Source organism: Heliangelus exortis, chromosome 1 (genome assembly GCF_036169615.1).
Source record: "Heliangelus exortis chromosome 1, bHelExo1.hap1, whole genome shotgun sequence".
Classification (NCBI taxonomy): Eukaryota; Metazoa; Chordata; class Aves; order Apodiformes; family Trochilidae; genus Heliangelus; species Heliangelus exortis.
This window is the reverse complement of record NC_092422.1, coordinates 22352685-22379789: the sequence shown is the minus strand read 5'-3', so window position 1 is coordinate 22379789 and position 27105 is coordinate 22352685. Positions and strand designations below refer to the sequence as shown.

Here is a 27105-nt window from a genome sequence, read left to right as displayed (position 1 = left end):
TGCTTGACTGTAATTTGTTTATTACTTTTCTATGGCTTTTAATAAATTTAGAAACTGCACTGATAAGGATTTTATGGTTTAAAAAGCCTTCAGGAGTTATGTTGGTATTAAAAAAGACTTCATAAGATTAATATTGATATAAAAAGGTTTTCTAAGATTTGTTGGTATAAAAGCCCTCTCAAGGATTTGACTGGGAAATATCCACATTATGAGATTTTAATGAACATAGCATTAAAAGGGTTTGAACATAACAAAATGGCATCAGTTTTGTGCATTAATAACCCCAGCTATCTAAATGCAGGACGTTCTTTTAGAGAAAGCTGCACTGGACTTGGTACATATGGAAGACATTTTTTTCTGGCAAAAGAAAGACCTTGGCTGGTGGAACAGGCTGGGATCCAGATGAGAAGCAGGGGGGGGTAGAGCAAGTGCTCTCAGCCTAATGGGGAAGAGGAACTCAAAAGAGGCACTTGTACTTCGTTGGGAAGAAGAGACAGTCACCCACACATGCTTCAGGGTGACATCTGAGCCTGGCAACAGGCAGCTGCCACTTCAGCATCTTTGGATGCAGTATGTAGAGGCTGTGGTGCAAATCCTGGTTGCTCCTGTTCAGCTTCCTGGGCTCCAGCCCAGAGGCAAAACACCAGAGCTGCTGCACACAGACCCTTGGGAAGAGCTGCAAATCCTGGTATTGTTGGTGACTCTTGCACAACCACCTGCATCTAAGACAGAGCAAGTGTGTAGGTTGGCCACCAATGATTATTCTTGTCCTTCATTGCGGGCAGTAGGAACACAGCCAGAGATGTACCTCCTGTTTTTTACCCATCTATAGGCCACTTTGCATTTTTTTATGCATGGTGACCTGCTTATATCCTTTCTGAATCACAGTCTATCCTGTGAGCTGCTTATTTCCCCGTTTGATTTTTAGGAAAGAGAACAAAGGGAAAATGGCAGTGAGCAGAGAACTACAGGACTGTCTGCTGGCCTTCTAGAGAGAGAAGAAACTTTAAGAGAAGAATCCTAATATTGTAGTGAACATTTGTCAAAAGGGAGACAATAATGAGCATTAGCAGCATAAATAAATTCCACTTATTTCCTCATAATTTCATTAGGAACTGGTATTCAGACAGGATAAATGCCTTGGGTAAATCCCCATAACACTTCCTTTAATTTGTTTGTACTACGTGTTTTATTGCTCCAGATTTCTCATACACAAACACAGAGTGCTCAGAAAGGAATACGACTTGAAATCATGATTTAGCAGCATCTTAATTTTTATACAAACAAATGTAATCATTGCACCAGCTTTAAATTATCAAAAATAGGTTAGCTGAGAACTTGGTAACTTAGTTAATGCGGTAGGGATAAGAAAAGCAGAAAAATTTTACATCTGACTTTGTTGCAGACATTGCCTCAAAGGGTATTTTCTTAATGATTAAAAAGCCAAAGTAACGACCCGTGTTATTGAGGCAATATAAGCTTCCCACCAAAGGCTATTAATAGCTTTCCTGAGTCACCCAGCCCTCAGCTCTGCAGCCAAGCACCAACTGCTACAGGTCCCCTGCTGCAAATCCATCACACTCTTGTGGAAAAAAACCATTTCCTCCGAGTCTCCAGGTCCTGAACACAACCCTGCTGATACTGTGACAGGCAGAGATGACACGCGGGGAGCCTAAGGGGCAGTTTTGGGAAGTGTGGGCACACGGCAGAGACTTTCCCAGCTAGTGGGTGCCCAGCTGCCCCCAGCAGTGACCCCGGTGGGGTTGGGGGCTGGCGTGGGGCAGGCAGCCTGCAGCCCCTGGGAAAGCCAGAGTGTCCCTGCTCCTTGTGCTGCAGGGACCTTCCTGTAGCTCCTGGTGAAGAAATGGCATGCGGGACATTTGCGAGAGGCAGTGCTGCCTGGTGGGAAAAGCAAGAGTGGGACCTATTCTTGGCTCTGCCGATGGCTAATCCTTAGCTTTTCTTTCACTGGATTTATCACCTGCTATATGTGGTTAATTTTGTGAAACCCTTTGAGACCCCTTGACAAAAAAAGGCTCTGTGAGAACTAGATACTCAACAATTTCAATCCTATTAAAAAGAGAACAAACCAAGCTCCCCTTCCAGACTCCTTATGTCCTGGTGTGTCCTGAATACTGATGTGCAGCCTCTCACCCTGGTTTGCTCAACAAGCTGAACAAGTGAATAGGGACAAAAGAAGGAAGCACTTTACCCACAGGAGTGAATATGGTGCCTGAGTACCATCCTCATGATAGAAGGAATGCAGTGGCCTTTAGATATCACTGGTTTTCCCTGCTGTTGCTTTCTTTTACCTGCAGGCACTTGGCACAGAGAGGAAAAAGCACCATATGGAAGAAAAATACATGGGATAATATTGCATCTATTCTTTTCACTGAGTTATGAGGCGTATATACAGATTATGACCTTTTCCTAGCACTGCTCACGGTAATAAAACAGATGGTGCAGAGTTTTATACTGATCCAGCAGTTTCACTCATCTTTTGGACATGCCAGATAAGGGAGGGCTAAACCCTGGCTCTGATTCCTCCAGAAGACTGAGGTGTTGTCACCATCAGAAAATCAAATGAACAGGCATACACAGAAGGGTGAATCTTTCAGTTCCCTGTGAGTACAGTCAACAAGGGACCCTTTTGAAAGCACACTTTCTGAAAAGGATTTTTTAAATTTCTTAACAAATTCCTATGCACAAGAATGTAATTGGCCCCCACTCTTAAAATAAACAAAGTAATACAGTGTGAGAAGAAGCTGAGGAGATGAGCATCTCACTGTATCCCACTGTACTTCTGTTGTAATCCTATGGCTTCTTATGCATTTTAATATTATTATACATTGTATTTCTCAGTTTCATGTTATACTTTTCACTCCAAGACCTTTTTGTACAATACAGACAGAGTAAATGCAAAGTATTTCTGAGTAAAATAGGAAATTATTGCTGTAATTTCAAGCTATAAAGACAAAAATGGATAAATCTTGTGGGGTGTCAGAAGAAAGAGCTAAAATTGGAAGGAAAAATATTTGTTTGAATTTTAAGGCGTTAGAACTTTCATTCTCTCTAAAATTGAAGCAACAAATCACTCTTCTGCCAAGCTCAAAATAAAATCATAGTTATATTTGTTGTTGTGCCTGTTGGGACAGAAACAACTGTGCTGTGAGTGCAATCCAGACACCAGTGCAGTGTCCTGCCTAAAAATGTTGTTTTGTTGAAAACACAAAGTTCTTCACGTCCAACAGCTTGGTACACTGGCTCCATGAAGGTCAACATAAAACCCTTCTTCTTTTCTGTTTCCCTGATTGAAAAAAAGTTGAGGAAAGACACAAGTCATCCCTAAAGCACACATAACCTTAAACTTGAAAAAGTAGTGTTATCACTGCTTGAGAAATTGATTTCATGTTTTCAAAAAGAGGTGTTTCCCTGCCTCTAAATAGAAGAATTAAATGAGAAATTTAGTTTCAAATCAGCTCCATAACTCTGCTAGCATTTTCAAGGCATGTTGCAAATGTAATTATCTACAATAGCAAGACTATTAAAGTCATGAAAATGCATAATTAGGGTACCTTTTGGTTCATCATTAAGAGGGGCTAAATAAGATTAAAACATACCTTAATGTTAGCTACTTTTTCTACTTTGTCACCTGACATTTCTTGGTAACTGTGAATAGCAAAAATCATAAAAAGGAAACACTTTGTTCCCCTCTTCCATAATAGCTATTGCTAATTTCCATTACAAGTGGTTTTCCTCAGGCTTTGGAAAAAAGAATTGCATTGATAACAAGTCATTTATTCCTATGAACAGCAAAACTTTGATTTCACAGTTCATAATAAACAAGTAAATATTTTCCTTTAGCAAAGAAAAAATTGAAACATGTCAAAACAACCTCAGAGTGGAACCTGACCATTACCACTGATGGAAAGTGGGGACTTTTTTCCACAGCAGACAGCAGAAGCAAAGTCTCCAGACATGGGGAAAATGATGAAGTTGTTTACAGGCACTTGTGTAGCCAGTGAGTGAATAAAAGACATATTGGCTTTGAATGTGAAACCAAAAAAGCCAGAAAATTAAGGCAATCATTTTAAGAGCAAGTCAGTAGTGGCCAACTGATGTCTGAGATCACTTCTCCACTTGGAAGGTTAAGTAGGAAAATTAGATATTCCCTTAAAACTCATTGCAGTGTTAGCTTTATACAAGTACCAATATGTACATCTGGTGCACATACACAGCTGTTTAGAATTATATTGCTCTAAATATCTGATGGTGATATTAGTTTGGTGAAGGATGGGGCACAGAAAGGTGAAATACCTGGACAAAAATCAGTAGCAAGGTGGGCAAAAGAAGACAGACATCCACCTTAGTAGCCTTGTGTTATGGCCATTGAGCCACATCCCATGTCCTGAAACAAAAAACACAGTGCAGCAGTTCTGCAGTTTGCTTCTCAAAGAGTGAAGTGCATCAGAACAGAGCCAAAGTAGAATATTAATTTTTAACCAGGGAGAAGATTGTTAAAAAAATACAGTTTTCACAGATTCTGAAACCCATCTCTGAACATCATATTTTCCCTCAACTTTAACATCTGGAAGTAACCCAGGAAAGATCTCTGCCTGTGGTATCTACTACAGCAAGATGACTTTCACAATAAAATATTTATTAAACTAGGTTCATAATGTCTTATGCCTCCACTAATATACACTGTCAAAAAAAAAAAAAAAAAAAAAGAAAGAAAAAAAAAGAGAAAAAGAAAAAAGGAAAAAGAAAAAGGAAAAAGAAGAAAAAGAAAGAAAACCAAAAATAAAACAACCAAAAAACTCCAAACAAACAATTTTCTTTTTGAGTCTTCTTCATTAATATATCCCATGAGCTGCAAAGAGACACACTCTACTTCTGACCCCTCTGAACATGTGATCTCAGTGGTGATACATAATACAGACAGTAAAAAAGACTTCCTAAAAAATTCATCCATGTGTTTATTGCAGGACCTGAGCCCCAGCCAGGAAGATACCTGGTAGAGAGAGCACTGGAAAACTTAGAAACTCAATGCATACATCTTCCCATTTGAACTACCATTGCTGCTGTAGAAGTTGCTAAGGGTCACTAAATTAAGTCCAGGAGTCATTTCAGGGTAGCCTAGGAGATTATTCCCTGATGCAGAGGGGTGCTAAGGCAAGTAGGCTGGATGGGATTCATCCTACCTGGAAAGCAGAGCAGAGTTTCTGCTTGGTAGATCCATAATTAAACATTTTCCTCCACACACCCCAGACCCAGGCAAACCTCTCTGCCCCATGTCTCTCATCAGCTGAGTCCCATCACACAGAGAGAGGCACCCACTGCCCACATTCCCATCCCCAGGATCTCTTGATCCTGGGAGGCAGAGCGTGCACAAGACAAGCAGAAGACAAGAAACAGCTCAAAAGGAAGGAGGGAACCATTACATCCTACTGGATTTAAAGTTAGTTTCCTTCCTTGTTTTTTTTTTTAATCTTTGGAGGCACTGTTTCTCATGTCACTTCCCAATGTGCATGACCTGGGCATCATATGGGAAAAACAAAGAAGAAAAGCCAAGGTGATGTGCAGCCAGCACAGGAACACTGAGCAATGATGCCACAGGAGAGGATAAACAATATTCAGAGCAGTAATTGAGGCTGTGGATGAGCTGTGCCCAGTTCCCCTGGAGAACCATTGTTTGCTCTGTATTCTGCAGAATGCATTATGCCAGGCAACGAAAGCAAGATAACTGTCATCTTTACTGCTAGAATTTTAATATAGAAAAATATCATTAATAAGTGTATGGTCTCAACTGTCCTTCCTTCCCTACTGCCTTTCTGTGACTCCTCCACACCTATTAAATTTCTATACACACATGAAGCCAACAAGGGGGAAAAAACCTCATTATAAACCAAGAGAAAAAGTAGAAAACATTATATATCAGAACCTTGAAGGGCTACACATGAAACACTGAAGGCACAGCTTAACCTTATTTTTGCTAGTGACTTAACCACTTTTTTCTACTCCCAGTCTACATGTTGCTTACATGTAAGGCTCTATAGTGATACCTGGCTTTAATACAGGTCTTCCCAGTCCTAAAATTCCTGCTGGTATTGCTAGGTCTATTTTCAAATGGGGAGACTGAAGCCACAAACCAATCTCTGCCTCAGTTATCTGCTCCGTCCCTTTCTTGAATGTTCCCACCCTGCTGCATGTTTCAGCTGCAGGGGGATGGCAAAGATTCCTGCCCCACTGCTGCCTGGACACCTTCACAATTTCTGAGTGAGCTTGCCATAAACATCATTTCATTTTATAGCTTGGCAGTTTAAATCAGTGCCAGTTATCCCAATATTCCTGTGAACTGCAGCTGTTGAGCAGTTGCTAGACAGGTAACAGAAGGGACAGAGGGATAGGATGGGCTGCTGAGGACAGAAACCACTACAGGCACCTCTGCTTAGGATCCCTGTAGGCTTCTCCTGTCATGCAGGAGTCTTGAGGAGCAGAGAAGCAAATGCTTCACTCAGATGGAGATTGCCATGCACCTCACAGCTTAGTCACATCAGTGGCAGCCAGGATTTGGCCATCAGTCCTTCCACCATGGCTATGAGATCTTGCAAGGCAGCCTGTGAGAGCAAAAGCTGTAAGTAGCCTCTGGCAAAAAGCACTGAGTCAAAAAAAGGCCAATGTGGTCAGCTCTGCTTTGAGTCTGAGCGTTAGGAATACCACTAAGTGGACAGTGACAGTGCTTTAATCATAAGAAAAGCCCAGTAAGCTGTCCTCTCTTTGAATATCTCCTACATCATTAAGAGCTTTACTTTAACAGAAAGCACATGAGATCCTCAGAGAAAACAAAGCAGAGCTTGGACTGTGTGAATACAGATGCCAAGCAACCTTACCAACATCCTGCCTGTTCCTGCATTATATGTGAATAATTACTCCTCCATGGAACCTTTGCCTTCCTCTCACAGCTCTTCCACAGCTGTAATAGTGTTGTAACTGTAAATGGGCCCAAACCAAACTCCCAGACCTAAAGTTGTTCTCATATTTAAAGAAATCTAGAAAGAAATACAAACAGGTGGCTTCCCCTCCTCGCTACAACTGGATGATGTGGAGCCCTGGATATAAACAACTCCGACTTTCAAGGCTGCATTTTTGTTTCAGATTCTGTGATTCAAGCCTGTCTGTACTCATTTGCTCACTTTGACCCCTCCTGACAGAGGCAACTTTTAAAAACCATCCCATAAACCAAACATTTTCACCAAAATTTATAAAATACTTGTAAAGCTCTGATGGTTCAACCTTTTACTGAATTCACTGTCTACTCTGGTCACTCTTCCTGGAAGAGATGTTGAGCCAGTGCTGCTTTGTAGAAGGAGATTTTATTATACCACTGAATGTGAGAAACTTAAACAGTATTTGGGGTAAAAGAATGAATCACTGCCCTCTTGGCACATCTCCCTTCTGTTAACAACAGAAATGAGCATTACCCAACTTTACCTCATCCACTGTGAGGCTGCCCAGAGATTTAATTCCTGAGGGTCTATAACCTGCAGATTAAGGAATGTACAAATTTTTTAAAGCAAAATTTAACAGACTAAAGACTACTGATCATGCTTCAGAAATACATAGAAAGATGCTTGGCTTGGAGAGCAAATAAATCTTCATCACTACAACGCTAAGATGTAGTAAAGTCACATCACTAAGAATGCAGAACTTAATCTGTCACTAGAATATTGCATTTCTAATCTATATATAATTATAATATGGAATTGCATAACAATAATTGCTGCAAATATTAATAATATTAAATTACAATAATTTAACAAGTAATATTAAAGAAGTCAATAGTTACAGAAGTAAGTGCCTAGAAATGAACCCCTTATGGTATTAGGAGGTAGCTGAGGGCTACATTCACTAAGCAGAGCTTTCCTTGTAAGAAATAATATTCCAACTCTTACAAATTACAATCTCAAGACAACATTTTCCATCTTTTCTAAATCTGTGAGACTCTGGAAATTTTCCAGGGGATCTGAGGGCCCTAGCAATAACAACTTTGATATTCCTCAACACATGTCATAGATGCATTAGAAAGCACCAGCAAACTCTAGTAGTCTGAGCACAGATTAAAACCCCCTTTTTCTGGACTGTAAACATCCAGGTGGGTGTCCTCTTGCCTAGGCAGGAAGGCCTCTGGAAAAGAAGAGTCTTTAGGCTGAAGAACAAGAACTTGCTGGGAATGAGACACTCTGCTTTCTGGTTACTTTCCAGTTATGGTCTCTGTCCAAGGTCAGCAAGTGGGTGACCTGCCTGTCAAAGCCAGCTGCTACCAATGAGGGAGGAGATCTGCAGAGAAAAGGAAAAGCACTGGTACTTGGGTAGGGTCATGATACTTTACTTTCAGCAAGAACTTCTTGCCTGTGTCCTTCTCTCTCTGGCCCTCCTAGCAAGGTTGATGAGCTCACACATAAAAACACCAAAATCAAATTCCCAAGGGCTCACACACCAAAAAGAAATCACTGCATTTGTTCCCACACAATATTCACATCTGCCCATGTTTCATTAGAAAAATTGCATTCATTACAGATCACTAGTACCAGATAAATTGAAATTATTTTAAATATTAAGTGGTAATTTCAGGAATGCCTCGGTCTGTTCAAATGCTATAAACCAGCTAACATGACACTGTCGCTGTTTCATGTGCCAATTGTACTATCTAGCACATTTTCTACTGTTTATACAGATATTACAAACAAATAAATCCATCCTTTCTTCCCCTCAGAAGCTAAAAATCATTACTATATCTTTGGTCTTACAGCAATTTTTATGTTTTTAACTGTCACAGCAAATGACAAATAATATATTTCTGTTGCACGTTCTATTAGAGGTTTTCAATGTAGTTTACACAAATCAATTCATGCACACACACTACTGCTCCAAGACAGGAAACTACCACCTTCATCTAGTCACTGATGTATAAAAAAATCAGTATTAACCAGGTGTTAACTGGTCTATATTCACCAGGGTGGGTTGTGCTACTTCAATGAAATGGATTTTCATAGGAGTTTCTTGAAGCCTCTGTAGCTTCTCCATGCAAAAAAAACCTCATGTGCCTTTCTACATCTGTCTGGATGTACACAGCCATCCAGTACGGAGGGAATGGAAGCTGAACATGAGCCAGCAGTGTACCCAGGTAGCCAAGAAGGTCAATGGCATCCTGGCCTGTACCAGGAACAGCGTGGCCAGCAGGTCCAAGGAAGTGATTCTGCCCCTGTACTCAGCACTGGTGAGGCCACACCTCGAGTCCTGTGTCCAGTTCTGGGCCCCTCAGTTCAGGAAGGAGATTGAGGTCCTGGAGCAGGTCCAAAGGAGGCAACCAGGCTGGTGAAGGGACTCGAGCACAGATCCTATGAGGAGAGGCTGAGGGAGCTGGGGCTGTTCAGCCTGGAGAAGAGGAGGCTCAGAGGAGACCTCATCACTCTCTACAACTCCCTGAAAGGAGGGGGTAGCCAGGGGGGGGTTGGTCTCTTTTCCCAGGCAAATCTCAGCAAGACAAGAGGGCACGGTCTCAAGTTGTGTCGAGGGAGGTTTAGGTTGGACATTAGAAAGAATTTCTTTACTGAGAGGGTGATCAAGCACTGGAATGGGCTGCCCCGGGAAGGGGGGGATTCTCCATCCCTGGAGATATTTAAAAAGAGACTGGATGTGGCACTCAGTGCCATGGGCTGGTAACTGCAGCGGGAGTGGATCAAGGGTTGGACTTGATGATCTCTGAGGTCCCTCCCAACCCAGCCAATTCTATGATTCTATGATTCTATTTTCTTCCTGAATAATGGGTCCCCAATTCTGGGTGAAGCATGGAAAAGTTGCATAGACTGTACTAAGAGTTACTCATTAACTGTTAGAGCTGAGGAATATAGAGGGCTTGAAATGAACGAAAACACAACTGTTTCCACTGAACAGGACACTCAGCTTTGAGGGATGCAAATATTCCATCCTAACCAGGCCCACCAGGAGCAGGGCAGCTTTGTGCTCTGGGCAGCCAAGTCACTCTTCCCTCATCCCTCAAACTTCTCCCTCATCACTTGTGCCCCAGCCATGGGGAAGCCCCCAGACATTGTGGTTGCCCTTACTTGCATCCTGAGGTCCACTTGGGCAGACTGTGAGGACACTGTTCCAGCAGCTTGCTAGCTATGTTCCTTAGCATCTGTGCTGTAAGGTTTGGGCAGTAATTAGCACACAGAGCAAGCAGGGCTGCTTTGCAGTTTTGTGTGGTATAAAACTTCTGTTATGAACTTCATTTTGCAATAATCTCAGCCTTCAATAAAAAAAAGAACGCTAATAAAAACATGTTTATGAGGGATTAGCATGGCAACAAATATAAAACTGCTGCATAGTTTAAAAAAATACTAAATCCTTTTCTTATGACTCCCCTAAATATTCTAAGTTATTTATACTGACTTTCTGAGCAAATCTAGCTCTTAAACTTAAGCTGCAATGCTAAATGTAATAGAAACATTATTAACAGAGTGCTTGAAGTTGCATGCCTCATGTCACACACTGGAAATACTCCTCAGCTCTGCTGTTCTTCTGCTGTGCTCATCTAGCACATGAAATTTGGGGCCTTTGTACCAGAAGTGTTAGGGTTTTTGGTCCCTTCCTCTTTCTCCAGACCTTTAGTAGGTGATTCTCTGGCACAGTGAAGAGAATCAGCTGTGACAGAAAGTCACTGGTAGAGCAGCCGTGTCCCTTTTCCTCCAAGGACAAGGTTCAGTCTGTGTGATATTGACTGAGCCACTTTGTTGTGTATTACAGAAATGTTCTGTAGCTTGCAGTAACCCAGAGGGGGTGGGGAGATGAGCTTCTAGGGGCTGGTTTTTTAGGGTTCTCATTAAATCTGAGATTTAGTTGCCCAGCAATCCACAGTTGTGGAGGATAAATGTTCTGAAGATTCATGGGAATTATCCCATATTGTGCTCTACAAATGTAAACTTTACATCCTTCACTAGCTATCACTCCATTAACACAAAGCATCCATGCCAATCTCATTTGTATTGAGCTCTGTAAAGATGTCATTATGATTAGCACACTTTGGTATGGTCCACGTTTGAACACTGATACTGCTCACATCTAAGTTTACTCATTTCTGGCTTTATGATCACACGGTGAGGTGACAGAGCGAATGTCTGGGGGCACTGACACTTTTATTTGGAGGAAAAAACCCACAAAGCAAACAAAAACCAAAACAACAAGCACACCAAAAAAAAAACACCCCAACCCTGACTGGTGTGGGATGTTTATCTTAGGAAAGGATAATCCAGACATGATAAACAGTTAGGACCCAGTCAAGCATCTGCAGTGCTTCCTTCGGTGAAGTTCAGCAGTCCCCGCTGGTGTGACAGGGAGACTTTTCTGAGCCTTTTCTAGATTTTCTGGTTGGATGGCCAGAGAATTTATTACAGTACTTGCAAATACTGCTAAATTCAGCATAAGTAGTGGTGATTTCAACCTTTTTATTCCCTCCCAGCAGTGCCAAACATAAGGAAGGAAACAAAAGTAAATGATGGGAAAAGCAAGGCAGCTCTTCTCAGGGCAGGCATACTGTAGAGATACAAACTTAAAAACATGCTTGACATGGTGCCAGAGAGTAAGAGGTGTAGCCAGGTGAAACAGCCTGGGGGTTGTTTGTTAACACCGTCTATTCTGCAAGCATTTTCCAAGTCAAGTCCCCTGAGACAACAACATTTCATCTATTTTCCTTCTAGCCCTGTGCCACCAAGCAACAGACAGGTCATTAGTTCTGGCATATTTTAATGGAAATTCAAAACATTGCAATTTTCTTGTTTACTTTATGAAGTTAATCATAAAACTCATACACACTGAGTGCTAACAGAACAGTTTGCTATGATCATTTTATATGTACCATGCATTTTAATTGAATGGCACTTGTCTATACAATTTCTGCTACTTCCAGTGCCTTGATTCACATCCCTACAAATGGTCTGCCTGTCCTAGATCAGAAAACACTGAAAGCCAAGTTTTTGTGACCATTTTAGATTGCTTGCAGGAGTTTTGCTTTCAATAGGTTTGCTACTGTGAACAATTGGAGTAAGCCAATTACTCCAAAAGGCTTCGTTGCCTGGTTGCACGGGTTTTTCGAGTAGGAAAGACAAAGGATGGAAGCAAGAATTCAGAGAGCCACAAAGCAGAGAATAATGTTAAAATGCTCAGTGTTCTTCATGCCAGAGGATTTCCATCCATTTGTGCATTTCAGGTTTGGGCAGGAAGGTGCAGGTCCAGATGCTCTGCTTGCTTCTACCACATTTCAATAAAACTGCCCTATGCCAACACTTTTCCTCAGGACAGGCATTCCATTCCCAGGCACTGGCATTATGGAATAGCTTCTGGAGGTCTATTAGCTGTATATAGTCTAGCTGGTTATATATTATATATATATTATGCATATATAAAATAAATAAATAAATAAATAAATAGATAAATAAATAGATAGATAGATAGATAGATAGATAGATAGATAGATAGATAGATAGATAGATAAATAAAATATATATATATTATATATATCCAGCTAGTTATATTATACAGCTACTGTAGTGTGACCTAGGGGTTTTGTCAGAGGAACACACTGACTCAGGATTCCTAATGCCCAGGAGGGCTGGTGTTTGTCTTGCTGACAAATTGAAAATGGGGTGCAAACCTCCCCAGAGCAGGTGAAACTGTGCAAGATGCAGAAGTCCACCCAAGACCATTATCCCACAGTTCAAACACCAGTTTTACCACGAGTAAAACAGTGGGCAGTATTTGGTGCTGTGGCATTCAGCAGAGAAGATCAGGTAATAATCCAAATACACTGAGTGTTCTTCTTTCAGATTTTGACTTGAACATGATTACAACAGTGAACAAAGCTGTGTTTTCCATCTGACTTGAAATATAACATCACACTAAACTGTGAGTTGCTCTGCCAGGTGTGTCAGAGTAACATATGGCTCTGCAATGTGCAGGCTAACCCAAGCAAAAACAGGAGGCACACTAGAACATTAAAAAGCCAAGGTCCTATAACAAACACTCCTTGAAGCCATTTATTGTGTTTGAGGCATTGTGTGTAATCCTGTCCTGGAGTTAACTATTAAAACGGCAACAGTTTTAAATGTTGCCCTGAAATACAAGATTCTAAAATGCAAACAGGTGAATTTGCCATCTGGAGTGGTGCAAGCTGAATACACAGGCACTTGCTACATTTCAAATGACAGCCCAATCTATGAGAGGAATTACCAGGAAAACAAAGCAGACAAACGCTCTTTTGATTGCTACTTTGATTTTCCTATTTGCATGTGCTGGTTGTTTGCCCACTCTCAGGTAAGCACTCCGTGTGCAATGTGGTGGTCAAAAGGCCAGTGCTATTTTTAGCCCTGTACACATTGCAAGGTGGCAGAAATTTAGGGCAATTCACACAGGCACAGCACAGAAAATTCTTTGCCTGAAAGCATGCAGCACTCTAGCTGCTGCTTGAAGAGAGAGGACTGCTCTCCAGGTCAAGAGATGGTTTATAATATCTCAATATCAAAATCTAATCCAAAAATATATGCCCTCAAAAACGAGCAGCCAAGTGTAATGGATGTTTTTGTCTGGGGCACTATTTAAGCTGCCAAAGGAGGGAGAAAGGGGCACCACACGACCCTCACAAGCAGCCTCTGAGGCTTTCTGACCTCAAACATTTAGTTCTGTCCAATCTATTTTAAATCCCATACTGGCACTGGCTCCAGGTTCATGCAGACAGCAGAGGGACTCCCAGAGGGCACAGAGCTGGGCACATCACCTTCCACCTTGGTCTCCTCACCTGCAGACCAGCAGCCAGGGTGAGAATAGAAGGACACATGCTAGCCAAAGGCAACTTAGCAGGGCCTCAGCCTATCTCTGGGGTATTTTGGACAATAGGCTAACAAAAAACATTTCATTTGTTGATGATTAATAATAATAAAGTTTCTTTAAAAATTTTTCTTTCCCTGAAAGACATTCATGAGCATTGAAGTCGTATCATGAGACCCACACCCTGGAAAGTTTCTCAGGTATTTAGACATGAAGGTTGTTTTGAGCTGCAGTGGAACTGCCTTTCTACATGGACTGGCATGTCAGAGAGACAGCAGCAATTTTTCTAGCTGCCTTGGGCAACGAAACAGCTTTTGCTGCTGGGAAGACAGGAGAAACACAGATGTGACTGGAAGCTGGTCCTCAGAGGTGCCAGATGAGTTTGATGTCAGCACAGAAAATAACCTCATTCAGGAGTAGGGTAGGCACAACAGAATGAGGAGAGGGAGCTGAGCCCTACAGTGATAAGGCCACACCAGATACCCATCCATGGATGCTTGCACAACTCAAAGAAAAAAAAAAAAAAAGGATTGCTATTTAGGATACATCTGAGACCAATGAGATACAGCTGGCGAAAGAAAAACATTGTTAGGGTTGAATGAATATTAGGAAATATCTGCACTGATGAGCCAGTTGCAAAGGATTTAAAAATGAAAACATGAGGAAGCAAAAAAATTCTGTGCCTGATCTGCCATTTTGCCATACTACATATTCTCATTTAACTGCAGAAAAATATGTCTGAATTAAGCTGAATGGAGCTCCCACAGAGTTATTAACAGAAAGGCACAGGGCGAGAGAGGTGGTGGCTTAACTACCTCTCACTAACTGTCTGCAGATTATTTAATGTCTGTAATGTCCTCTAAAGATGAAAACCACTGAGTGCTTAGTAAATTAGAACAAAAAAAAATTCCCCAGCAGTGGCATCTATTAAATTACAAAATAATCTCTCCAGGGAAGCCTCAGAAGTACTGTCACTAAATAAATTTAAAACTGAACAGCTTGAAATGTATTTACTATAGGAAAGAGACCTGCATTTGCCCCAAGGAAAAGAGATGAAGTGTCCTAAGGTTTGGATAGTCTTTCATCTCCAGTTTTTTATCGCTCTTCCCTGATGCACAAGGGAGAGAGATGATTATTTAAACCATTTTTTCCCCTGGAGATGTCTAGTGAAATGTGCTGACAGGTGCTCTCCATCGACTGTGTCTTTCAGGTAATTCACAAGCCAGGCAAGCTAAGGGAGCCTACATCCTTTGACAAAAAGCATACACATACTAGAGGAGGATGCAGCTTCTCTTTGAGCCCAAGACAAGCTGCCGGTCTTTGTTATTTTCAAGTCAGACCAGAAAAAAAAAATTACCTAGATGTATTTCCAGACAGCTGCACACAGCAAGCAGCAACCAACAGCTTGGTCAGTCCTAGGCTGTCACAGGATGCCCAGAACAAAAGGAAGAAGCAGGCTTTTATTTTTCCTTATGGTAATCCTGCATCTGGTCTGTGCAAAAGGAGCAGCTCTTTTTCCTTGCTATCACTGATAAGAGCCAGGACCAAGGCTGTTTATATTGCCCATGGCAGAGAGAAGGGCAGGGTCAGAAGGAAGGTGAAGAGGAGTCCAAGGAGCAAAGTCACCTGGTGGAAGAAGGGATTCAGACACTACCAGCTTTTACACAGCAAGGCTTCTCTCACCAGAGCTACACCCCTATCTAGGATGGGCATATATTGTAGCCCCTATGCCATGGACAACTCACTGAACAGCAGCATCTCTCCTCAAAAAAAAAAAAAAAAAAAAAAGAAAAAAGAAAAAAAAAAAAAAATAGAGCACGAGTAGAGGCTCCAGTGAGGTTTTTATAGCCTCCAGGTAAGGACTGCCTGGAATTCCCTGTGAAGTCCTGGAAGGGACTATCAAGTCTGGAGCATGAATCTCAAGTCAGAGAATGGCTGAAAGTAGGATGAGTCCCATTGACGCCAGAGGAGGTTCCTTGGATTCTGCAACTGGAGGCTGAAGGGTGGGCAGGCCTCGGAGCAGCTCCTGCCCCACCACCAGAACTGTTGTGTGGCTCAGCCAGAAAGACAGGCACGAGGGGAGCAGACACTGTCTGAGGGAGGTGTGGTCCAGTACAGAGGATGACATCAAGAACAGCAGGGAAGAAAAGATGCAAACTGACTACTTTTGTAGTCAATACTTAACTCTAGGTATTAGAATCATAGAATCATAGAATTGGCTGGGTTGGAAGGGACCTCAGAGATCGTCAAGTCCAACCCTTGATCCACTCCCGCTGCAGTTACCAGACCATGGCACTGAGTGCCACATCCAGTCTCTTTTTAAATATCTCCAGGGATGGAGAATCCACCACTTCCCGGGGCAGCCCATTCCAATGCTTGATCACCCTCTCAGTAAAGAAATTCTTTCTAATGTCCAAACTAAACCTCCCTCAGCACAACTGAAGACCATGCCCACTTGTCTTGTACTTTCAATATTTTTATTAAACTACATTTTCTGCCATTCCTTGATCATCTGTAGGTTTTTGCAGTAAGTAGGAAGGACAGCAAAAAACTAGAAATAATTTAATGTTATTACTGAGATGTGTTGAGTATACTAAAGTTCTTTTCTGAGGGTACACACATGGATCCTCAGTATAATTACTATGGAGCTGTCATCCCTGATTAGCAGTGGAGGCCTCATATTTTCCTTTGCATTCAGCAAGGTGAGAGACCTTTTAAAGATATTCTTTAAACATGAAGATGTTTGCAGGCCACATAAACCTTTGGGACAGGGAAAGGAGAGAGAAATTAAAATCAGAACTTCTCAAATGATGTCTTATTTCCACCTATTCTATGGTCCAGGTTGGCAGCACATGGGAGCTGGGAAAGAGCTGATAAAATCCACTTCCAGAGGCAATCAGACTGCAGGGGAAGGCAGGAAGAAAAGACACGAGTTCACTTCACAAAAGATATTGTGATCTGACCTACCACTACACAGTCCTTAATGAAGTTTTCCTATGCAGCATCAGCAATAGCTCACGAGGATGCCTACCCACTCTCTCACTTGATTTTTTTTAATCTTTATCTTTTCTGTTAAGATAAATTGTGCAATCCTACCATTTGCAAAAACATAGCATGTCACCAGTAAATCCAAATCTTCATGAATCACTGCTTATCCTGCCTTCTCTGAGCTAAAGTTCCAGTACTGCAGTACAAAGTGGCAAGCCAGGTACCATCATTCAGGCAGGAAATTTGAGCTACAGCTCAAAACCCAAGATGCTTGCAAGAGGAGGAGTGGATGTGGTAAAAGGATATCATAAGATCTTGGCAAGTTAGACATCCGAAACTGACTCAGAACTCTGCTTCTCTGAGTATTCAGGTGCTTGGAACAAATATTTCTCAGTGATACAATTTTCATGCTGTATCTTAATGGGAAATCACTTGACAACCAACAGCTGCACTGTCAGAATTAGAAACAAAGTCTCAGTTATGGAGATCTCTCTCTCTTGAAGCAAATTTGTCATTAAAATTCATAAAATGAAAATTTCACTGTCAGCAAATTTGACTGATGTACTAGAAGATTTTTCAAGAGGTATATTTAAATTGAACCAGGAAATGAGGGCATATTCCAATAAATGCACCAAGTTGTTGTAAATTACATATTAAAAAGTCTTTGTGTTTTTTTTTAATTAGAGGCTTGCTTTTGATATGTTAATATTCATAATAGCACAGGGGGGAAAAATCACAGTGCATGTCACAAACTTCATCATAAAGGCATTAGATTCAAATCATACTCTACAAATAAAAATAAAATTTATTGTATTGCAAGTTTCTTGTCACATAGCCATGTTATGATGTAAAGCAACAACTCATTCTTAATACAGCCTCGTGAAATAGCTGAACTAAATGTTTACTGTATGTAATGGATTAATCAATAACAAACAACTTCTGACAATTTCTCTTAATAACCACTGATCCACTCATCTCCCCTTCCCCCCAAAACATTGATATACATATATATGTGATATATAGTAAAAAAAATCTTTGAAAAGCTTAATAAAGTACTGATAGCAAACATCCCAAGTAAAAGATAATATTTGACTGAAACAGCTAAATTAGAGGGATGACTTTTCAGAGCTTTATGACATTTTTTCACCTCTTATAGAACAAAAAAGTAATTAATTTTCTTGTAAGTAAGCACCTCTCAGTTCTTACCCCTTCCCCATTTTTATACTCATCTTTCTACTGCCCTTCTGGATTCTAAGGTGGCTGCCTCATACTATATATAGGATTTTATATACACTAGATACTTGCTCTTTGTTATCTTTGATACTCTTAAAACTAGTTTTACCCAGTTCCTAGGTATGCTTTTATTTAATTATTAGACATTGACCATTGGTGTGCCTTCCACAGCTCCTGGGTCTCAATCCCATGCCCCCTGTTGTCATCTTGTACCTGTACCTGCAACATACCCAGCTGTTTACTTCCTGAGACCTCTACTATGACATCATGCTCATAATTCTCTATGCTGCAGCATTCTGCATAAAATAACTATTTCTTACTCTCAGCCAAAGAAAAATTATGGTTATATCACACTATGTATAATGCTAAGGAAAATTGTGCAACAGTCACCGCGGTGGTCATGAGGAAATTGCTGTTGCAGCTAAAACAGGCAAAGCAAAGCCCCAGGCAGGCCAAGACAAGCCCAGACAAAGCTCTAAGTCCTGAGGACAACAGAGCTCCTGCAAAACCTCTGGCCTGTTCCCACCACCAGGAATGTGGTGTTACCATGAACACTGAGCTACAGGGCTACACAAAGTCGGGATGTCTGTCAGCCTACAAATGTATTCCAACCTTGAAAAGCTCAGGTTGTCACAATGAACAGATCGAGAAAGGAACTGGTGCATTCAGAGTCCACCAGGACTTGGGTTTTACTTGGAAGTAATTAACTTCTTGACATTAATGGTAACAGCTGTATCTACCCTGACCTTGATTGCTAATTGGTGACTTGACTGTTTCCCTCCTACCTTGAAGAAAGTCAGCCTGCTTTAAAAGGCTGACAAGAAACCACACAAAAATTGTGTAAGGTTTCTTCTGCTGATGACTGTTTTTCCACACACTTGAGCTCAGCTAGGACGCAGGAAAGTGTTTCTTCAGGAGCAGGACCTGGCTTAATATTCAGATAGAAATAGGCACTTAGACGTAGGAGCCAGTTTAACTGGGTTGTCTCCTGCTTATTCAGCAGTTCTTGGACGACCTTAAGGATACCACTGGTAATCCATGACCTGGGGATGAACTTCCCTCTGCCAAATTTGGGAAGTATTGCCACATATTGTCACCTCATGACAATGCAGTTCAACAGCTATAGATAGAATGTACCTTTTAAACACAAGCTCCTATTTTATTATGCACAAAAGTCACCTCCAGGACAATTTTGTCATTGCTGACATGGACCCTTTTTGGTTGCACTGTAACGCTGCGTCAGCTCTGAATGCCAGTTCCCAGTCACCTGAAACAAGTGGTGTGTCTGTGGCTGGATGAGCTGCAAGAAAGGAGCTGCTCTGCCTTCCTTACACCCATTTTTGACTGCAAGCCAATCATTCTGGAAATGAGCACTGGAATGCTGTGCTTTTCATCAGCGTCCTTGTGAGAAAAGCCTGGCACAAAAGAGGAAGGAGGGGAAAATCATACTACTTCATGCTGTAGCTCCTTTGTTGTTCTTCTCTTAGTCTTAACCTTGCCAGTTTCAAACCACCTCCTGCTGTGCAGTTCCCTACCACGCTTTCATAGCAACTGCTCTGCCTCAGAGGCACATCCTGCTCTCACTCAGTTCACTTTTTCTCCATTTTAGACCGGGCTGAATAGAACTTCAAAGCCACTGAAAATTCAGTTATGTTTAACTGAAAATTCAAGGTCAAAAATGTGTTCAATTTAATTGACTTCCAGAGAGATGTTCCTCAAATTCTGGGTTCTCCCTGTGTGACTGATTCCAGCTCCCAAATATACTATCATTTCTGTTTTGCTCTAAAATAAAAAATACAGAGATATCTCTATTCACAATTACTCCTCACTGCTCCCTACAGTACAAGTTTTTCTAAGCAGATGTTTGTCAAACGATGTTTAAGTTTTAGATCCACTGATAGCAGCTTCTTGTCAGGCCTGCAGGTCAAAGTGCAGCCTCAGTGTTAAAAGAGGAAAAAAGTGCCCCCACAAGTTTTTGTTTAACCAGGTTAGAATTTCTGGTAGGCTGAATGCAAAGTTATAAGCACTGCTATATGCACTGGAATATATCCCATCCTGTTTTCTGCAAGGTACCCTGGTGTTTCATGCTGCTTCTAATGCTGCTTCAGGTTTGCAGGTGCTGTTGAATGTTCACAGACATTCATAAGTTATAAAAATCACAGAATTAATTATTCTACTTTATATCTCAGATTTACATTCATCTTCGTAAACTGGCAACATGCAAAACACTCTTTACTGTAACAGAAGAAATTATGGCAATATATGATTATTTCTATTAGTGATTATTCTAGAAGTCGAAATTACTGAGAAGTGTAGCTTCATGAGTGGTTTGAATTATACCCGTAGGCTGCATATAAGTCAGAGCTTTCTTAGTGAAATTATTATCTGAATCTCCTAAAGACCTGCTGCTATTAATCTCCTCTCTCTTCAGAAAACTCCTGAACTTACCTTCTCTTTTTAAGGTATTTGTAATGCCTGATTGTTCAAATTAATCTGTTTAACCCAGACAGGTCTGTTAGCACAGGCACATGCACAAAAAGCTCGAACTGCATCTTTCATTCACTGTGTTAAAAACCAAATCATCCCTGAGGGCTCTTTTCAAATGGAAACATTGCCACCTGATTCAGACACTCCCATGTGTTTTTCTTTACTGGACTTCATGGAGCATTTTTCTCCAGAGCACTTCCACTCCTTTCTTTTATGACAATTAATGACAGCAGACTTGCACGGAGAGAGGGTATTTAATGTTACAGCACAAAAGTTACTCAAGCCCGTGATAGCCTCTCTCCAATTTACTTCTAAATACTTCTATGCAAAAGACTTCTATAATTAGGCCAAATACAATCAATTAATTGTTTTCCCATGTTTCAAAGCAATCATTCAGGACTATTACATACTTTAAATTGATTGAGCATGGGGATTACTTTATCTCCAGGGGAGATGATCATCATCATTTCCCACCCAGCTCCTGAGATGTCTTTACTAATTTATCTTAATAACATCTTTGTGTTTTCAACTCAGAAGGAAAGAGATCAAAGCAGAAAACAAGGCAGGCACACTCTCAAGATTAAAATTGGCCAGAGGCAATCGGCAGAGCAAGTAAACAGATCTTCAGCTGTCTGAAGAAAAGCTTGGACTAACATGAGTGGGTTTGTACTCCTGCAAGCTCGCTTCCAAGTTAACCCAGTTGGCTTGGGAGATTGCATCTGCTGCTCATGCTATTTCTTGTCGTTATCCCATCCCTATTGCCCTTTTTCACTCTTGAACTTTGTTAACCAGTAACAGTACAAGCAACTTTGCAGTTCTCCTTTGCTCCTTAATAAGACAGCAAAGAACTGCATTTGTTACGGGAACGGGGCTGATCTTAACAAGTACACCATGCAGCTCCTGCCTTCATTTCAATCCCAAACCCTGGAATGCTAAGGATTACTCACCCATCAGCCTGAGGTGCAGTGGTGAGTCCTGTCAGCATGAAATTCAGATCTTAAAGGGTCAGTTTATCTCTGTGTTCCAACACTGTCCCATCCCACTTCAGCAAGGGTAGAGGGCTGAGCACACAGCAGCTGGGGAGCCCATGTTTTATTTTATAAGCATTATGTCTCACTCAGTACTTTGCTTGGTACTTGGTACTTTTCTGGTGGTCCTCTCTGTTCAGACTTTCTCACCTCTGAGAAATGAAATTGCTTCACCATAGGTTGGGTTCACATCACATCTTGAACAGAACAACCTCATCAGAAGAGAAAATGAGAGGGAGATTGCACTCATTGCCTTTCTGCATGAGATCCTAAGATATAACTCCTGCTTATTTTCTTGGCTCTCTTTTATATTGAGAAGAAAGACTTGATGCAAATGAGCACTTCAAAGCATTCATTTTAGCTTCCATTGGAGTTTGATGTTTAACATGGACTTTGCTCTCGGTGAGCTCAGGAGCCACTGCAATCTATTTTAAAAGTGATATTCTTTTTTTTTTTTAATCAATGAGCATTAAATCTAGCCTGTGCTCTAATCTTGCTCAAAGCCAGAGGTGGACAGAAGCTCAAATTTGATTGAGAATCAATGCATACAAATACAAGGTCATGTGCCTGGAACAACAGAGAGACACTTCCTCTGAAACAGAGTTGGATCCTGCTAAGCAGCAGCTCTAAAAAGGACATAGGAGGTCACAGCAGAAGACTGTTCAGGTGTCAGTAGCACTTGCTTTAACAAAAGGGAGTAGTAGGAGACTGAACAAAGAAGCAGTACACCCTCTGTATTTGGCAGTGATGAGACTGCTGCTGACAGACTCAGGCCCAGATCTTGGCTATGAAGCACTGGAGATGTGGGAAAGCACTTCCAGGTTGAGAGTTCTGACAGTTTTGCAGGTCCTCTCATCTTCCTTCCCTTCCCAAAGCTTTGCTTACACTATGAATATCATCTTTGCTAACAGTCAGTCTGTGACAGAGCCCAACACCAGGGGACAACACTCCAGTCAGCTTTTAAAAAAAGTTACTTTAGGCAGATGCAGGTGCTCTTGTGCTAAACGCTTGTCTGAACCTACTCAGCCAGTTCCTTCATCTCTGCTGCTAAGAAAAGAACATGGAGGAAAGCCAGCAGTAGCCCAGAAGAAGTGAGCAATCCTGTCTTTGCAGGACTCCCTGGTCTGCACTGAACTCCAGAGTTCTGCTGTGGTCCATCTCTAGAGAGACAAAAACTAAGCTTAACCTGGGCAGCTTTAAATGGTAACAAATCTCCCTCCTGGGTCACAATCTGACTGGAGACCAGAACTTGAGGGGTCCTTAACGAAAAGTCTGTCTCTGTCAGAGTGCTAGAAGGCACCTCACGGAGCTAAGATGATGAAGGATTAAGGAAAATGGCAGGTACACGGTCTGGGCTCAGCTCCATTCCACTACAGCCTCCCATCAGGGCTGAGCCTAGCACTGATGTCACTGTTTCCTTTAGAAAAAAAAATAATTCATATTTCTTAGGTCTCATTAGGTGCTGCTTCTGTCCCTGCAGGTTTTATTAGTCACTCATTCCATCTTCCTTAGATTCACTGGTGAAAATAGGCGAGAACACCTCGAGTACTGTGTCGTTCTGGGCCCCTCAGGTCAGGAAGGATATCGAGGTCCTGGAGCAGGTCCAAAGGAGGGCAACCAGGCTGGTGAAGGGACTCGAGCACAGATCCTATGAGGAGAGGCTGAAGGAGTTGGGGCTGTTCAGCCTGGAGAAGAGGAGGCTCAGGGGAGACCTCATCACTCTCTACAACTCCCTGAAAGGAGGTTGGAGCCAGGTGGGGTTTGGTCTCTTTTCCCAGGCAACTCTCAGCAAGACAAGAGGGCACGGTCTCAAGTTGTGCCGGGGGAGGTTTAGGTTGGATGTTAGAAAGAATTTATTTACTGAGAGGGTGATCAAGCCAGATTGAGCTCAATATTCAGGGTTCTGCCATGCATGTCAAATCCAACAGCCACTGTGTTCTTTGGTGCTGCCACTAGGCTCACTGGGGCCTCTACAGAACTAGATGATCAGCCCTAATTACAATCTCCCACGAAGAGCAGCTTTAATCTCCATGCAAGGCACATGTCAGTCCTGTTTAATCAAGGAGGAAATTGTGGAGTGATGAAGTCAGGGTGATGATGAGCTCTTCACTCTCCTCCATAGGAGAGTGTTTATAGAATACAAAAAGCATCAGTAAGTTTCTCAAGTCCAAGGAGTAAAGCTCCCAAAGTCACGGGAGCTAAGTGCTCCCAGAACAGTGGGATTTTGTGGGGAGGGCTGAGCATCTTCACACAGAATATCTGCTCCACCTTCCAGCACATCCTGGGATCCTCACAGGGACAGCAGAGCCCTTGTCTCCACCACAGCATTGTGCTGATTTGAAAACTTCCAGTAGCATCCCAGAATGTCATCATCAATCTGTGCTGGGTCACACCCACATAGAACCAGCAGTGGTCTCTCTGGACCCAGCAACAGTGACCCACACAAAGCTGCCCCTCTGGTTCCTTTTCTGGCTCCCTTACCAGTAGGAGAACCAGGATTTCATGGATGAACTGAAACAGGTGACTCCCACAGAGGACATTATCTTTTGGCTACAGTTGCTTTTATTTGTGCTTCCTTCATAATTTCAAAGAGCTATATAAGTTTTGCTCTGTGAGTCTTGTACCTTAAAGTTTCCTTCCTAGATGTGGGAGCATTTTTATGACACCTCCATGCTATCTCCATCACTGATGTCATTAAGAAACAGGTTACAATTATTGTTCTCATCAGCATCTGTCCAATGGGAAGGTCACTTCCCTGCTAAAATCAATTTGTGTATTTCTGTGATGTAAAACTGAAACTGATGGTTTAGTCATAGTTTTAGACAATCTGAATGACAAAAAGCTCTTTTCCAAATCTGGTCAGCCTGCTCATTTTCTGAAATGTAGTAGGCTCATACCACTTTGTTGGAAAATACTATACTTAATAGGTTTTCTTTTCTAGTATGAAAAGTGGCCCTCTGAAAATCATGTATGCTTTGACTTTTCCCCCCTACAGTATTAGAAAAAATAGGTGAGAAAAAAGAGAAATAGAAAAGTCAGTAAACTGGAGAGAAAATTATGAAAAAGGCTTCTAGTCTGAAAAGCAACTGGAAGTTACAGTTACAACCTCCAGGTTTTGATATTTACATGGAAGTCATGTGCTTGCATGTTATAATGCCAAGTAGTGATGCAATGTGTTGGAGAGCTGTACTTGATAACATGCCTATCTTTGCAATATGTGATAAAGTAGCTTACCTGCAAATTCTCCTTTGTGTGTGTGTGTGTGTGTGTATATATATATTCTGCTCCAAGGTTATATTATTCCAGTCAGTTTTAATTTTCTTGGCTGTGCTCTTAGCTTATGAAAAAAAAAAAAAAAATCACGTACTTTACTTCTCCCTCTCCCTCTTAACATTATTAAGGAAAGCAGAACAACTTTACAAATCAGAGCCACTGTCATGTAATACGCTAGGTACTTGAAGGTTCGGCAACTCCAGAAGAAAAAAAAAATAATAAAAAAAAAAGCACACAGGCCTCGGCCCACAGGAGATGCTACCCCCTGAGTCGGGGTTGTTGCTCCACCTGGGTTACAGCCACCCGGCCTCACAGCCGGCAGGCTCATCTCTCGCTCTTGCAATTGCATTAAAGTACTCAAAATGGGACAAGCCGGTTTTTAGGACGGCAACAGAGCGGTGAGACTCATCGAGCTCTGCACCGAACCGGCCTCCCCGACACCGTGACACGAACGGGTGGATTATCTGTTCGGACGTTTTCACCCTCCGGCCTCCATGCTTCAGCACCAGCGGGCGATGCGAACTCTGTATCCCGGGGAGGGACAGAGCAGCCTAGCACAGACATACAGGAGCCTTCTACAGTTCGCAGTACGTTCTCACCGTGGCACATCGCCTCGCAAGACCCCCGCCTCCCGCCCTTAAAACTCCACCGGGCCGGACCCCTCCCCGGCGGCCGTTACCGCCTCAGGGGGCGGGAGGACGGGCGCCCCCTCCCCCCGCCCGCTCCCGCCGCGCCGCGCCGCGGGGGTGACAGCGCCACCTGGCGGCCGCCCTGCGCACCCGCAGCCCTCGGTGTCCCCGGGGAGCGGGGCCGTTGCCGGCCCTGCGCGGCTCTGCCCCTTCGCCCGCCGGGATCCCCCGACCCCCGCCCGCCAGAGCCCCCTCTTCACCCGGCTGTGTGGTAGCCGGTAAGCTACGGTGGTCGGGCGGGGGGGCGGGAGCGCGGCCTGTGGGCCAGGCCGCCTCACGGCACCCGCGGCGCCACAGAAGTAGGGCGCGGGATTTCCCCTTGCCCTGCCACGTCGCGGTTGTCTTCTCACAATCAGCACTCGGCAGCCCTCCGGGAGACCGCCGGCACACAATGCAGGGTGAACGGCTACAGAACAGTCAAATTACCTTGAGTCTAGGGATACAGAGTTTTAGTTCAAAGGCACCTTTAGCACACTGAGTTGTCCCTACTTTCGAGCCGTATCTCGCTCTTCTCCCCGCTCTGGTTCCTTCCCCTCAGGCACTCGAGGCGCTGCCACTGGTGCCGATCCCACCCCATCCAGTCTCACCTCAATAAAACCATTCCTGCTGTGTTTTACAAATCCTCAGCACCGAACCTGTTCTAGGCTAGCTTTGTATTACAAGCTCATAAACATCTGCTGAAAAAAATGTGCAAACGTCCGTTTCTGCGAGGTTTATTAGTATTTCATTAGAATCCTTGTTAATTTGCATCACTCAATAGGTCCTTGAACACATTAAGCAGGCAGGCTGTAAAAATCCCTTGATCATTTATAAACACATGAGAAACAGCTCCAGGAAACATTTATCTAACTAGTGGCCCTAATGGCATTTCCATTAGCTTGCCCCACATCCCTTTGCTCTCCTGTCATGTCAGATTACACCAGAAACTCCTACAGCAGTGTTTTTCTGGTCCTGCACATTACCCATACCCATCTTGGAGCATGGAAGTGCAAATAGTAAATCCCCAACGAAGGTTTCACCTAAGAGAGTAATGGAGCACTGGCCCAAATGACTGAGAAAAGTCATTTGTTAAGGAACAAAAATAGGATTTTTTTTTTAAAAAAAAGCGCACACACTGATTTGGAGATATGGTTAGCAAGAGGTATGTACTAAGAGTGTGATCTCTGCAGAACTCACCTTCACCGGGCAGCTATGGCAGTCCATAACCTTCAGGAGAACAGAAGGGGCTTTGGCCAGGCTTTAGCCCCAGCATCATATGTCCAAGACTGTGTGATCACAGACCTATGAAACTATAAAAGCTGCAGAAATCTCTGTGGATCTTTGCCTTTCTCATACCTCATTAGTGCAATGAGATGTCTGCTTATTGCTGACAGGGAGGGGTCAACTGAATCACCAAAATATTTGCTTATATTTGTTTTCATTCTCTCTCTGGAGCAGAGGATAATTTCACTGGATACTTTTCCTGTATATATGTGAAGACCAGAACTGTATTTTTGAACTGAAAATATTTGACATTTGGAAATCCA

The 27105-nt window shown here is 42.4% G+C and overlaps 1 long non-coding RNA gene across 1 annotated transcript; it reads right to left on the bottom strand.

Moving 5' to 3' along the window:
* Nucleotides 1-155: 155 nt before the first annotated feature.
* Nucleotides 156-26670, bottom strand: LOC139793112 (uncharacterized). The gene is made up of 3 exons (XR_011724496.1): nt 26006-26670; nt 24852-24954; nt 156-722 (listed from the first exon to the last, which is right to left on the bottom strand). It is a non-coding gene; the product is annotated as an uncharacterized lncRNA (long non-coding RNA).
* Nucleotides 26671-27105: the final 435 nt, after the last annotated feature.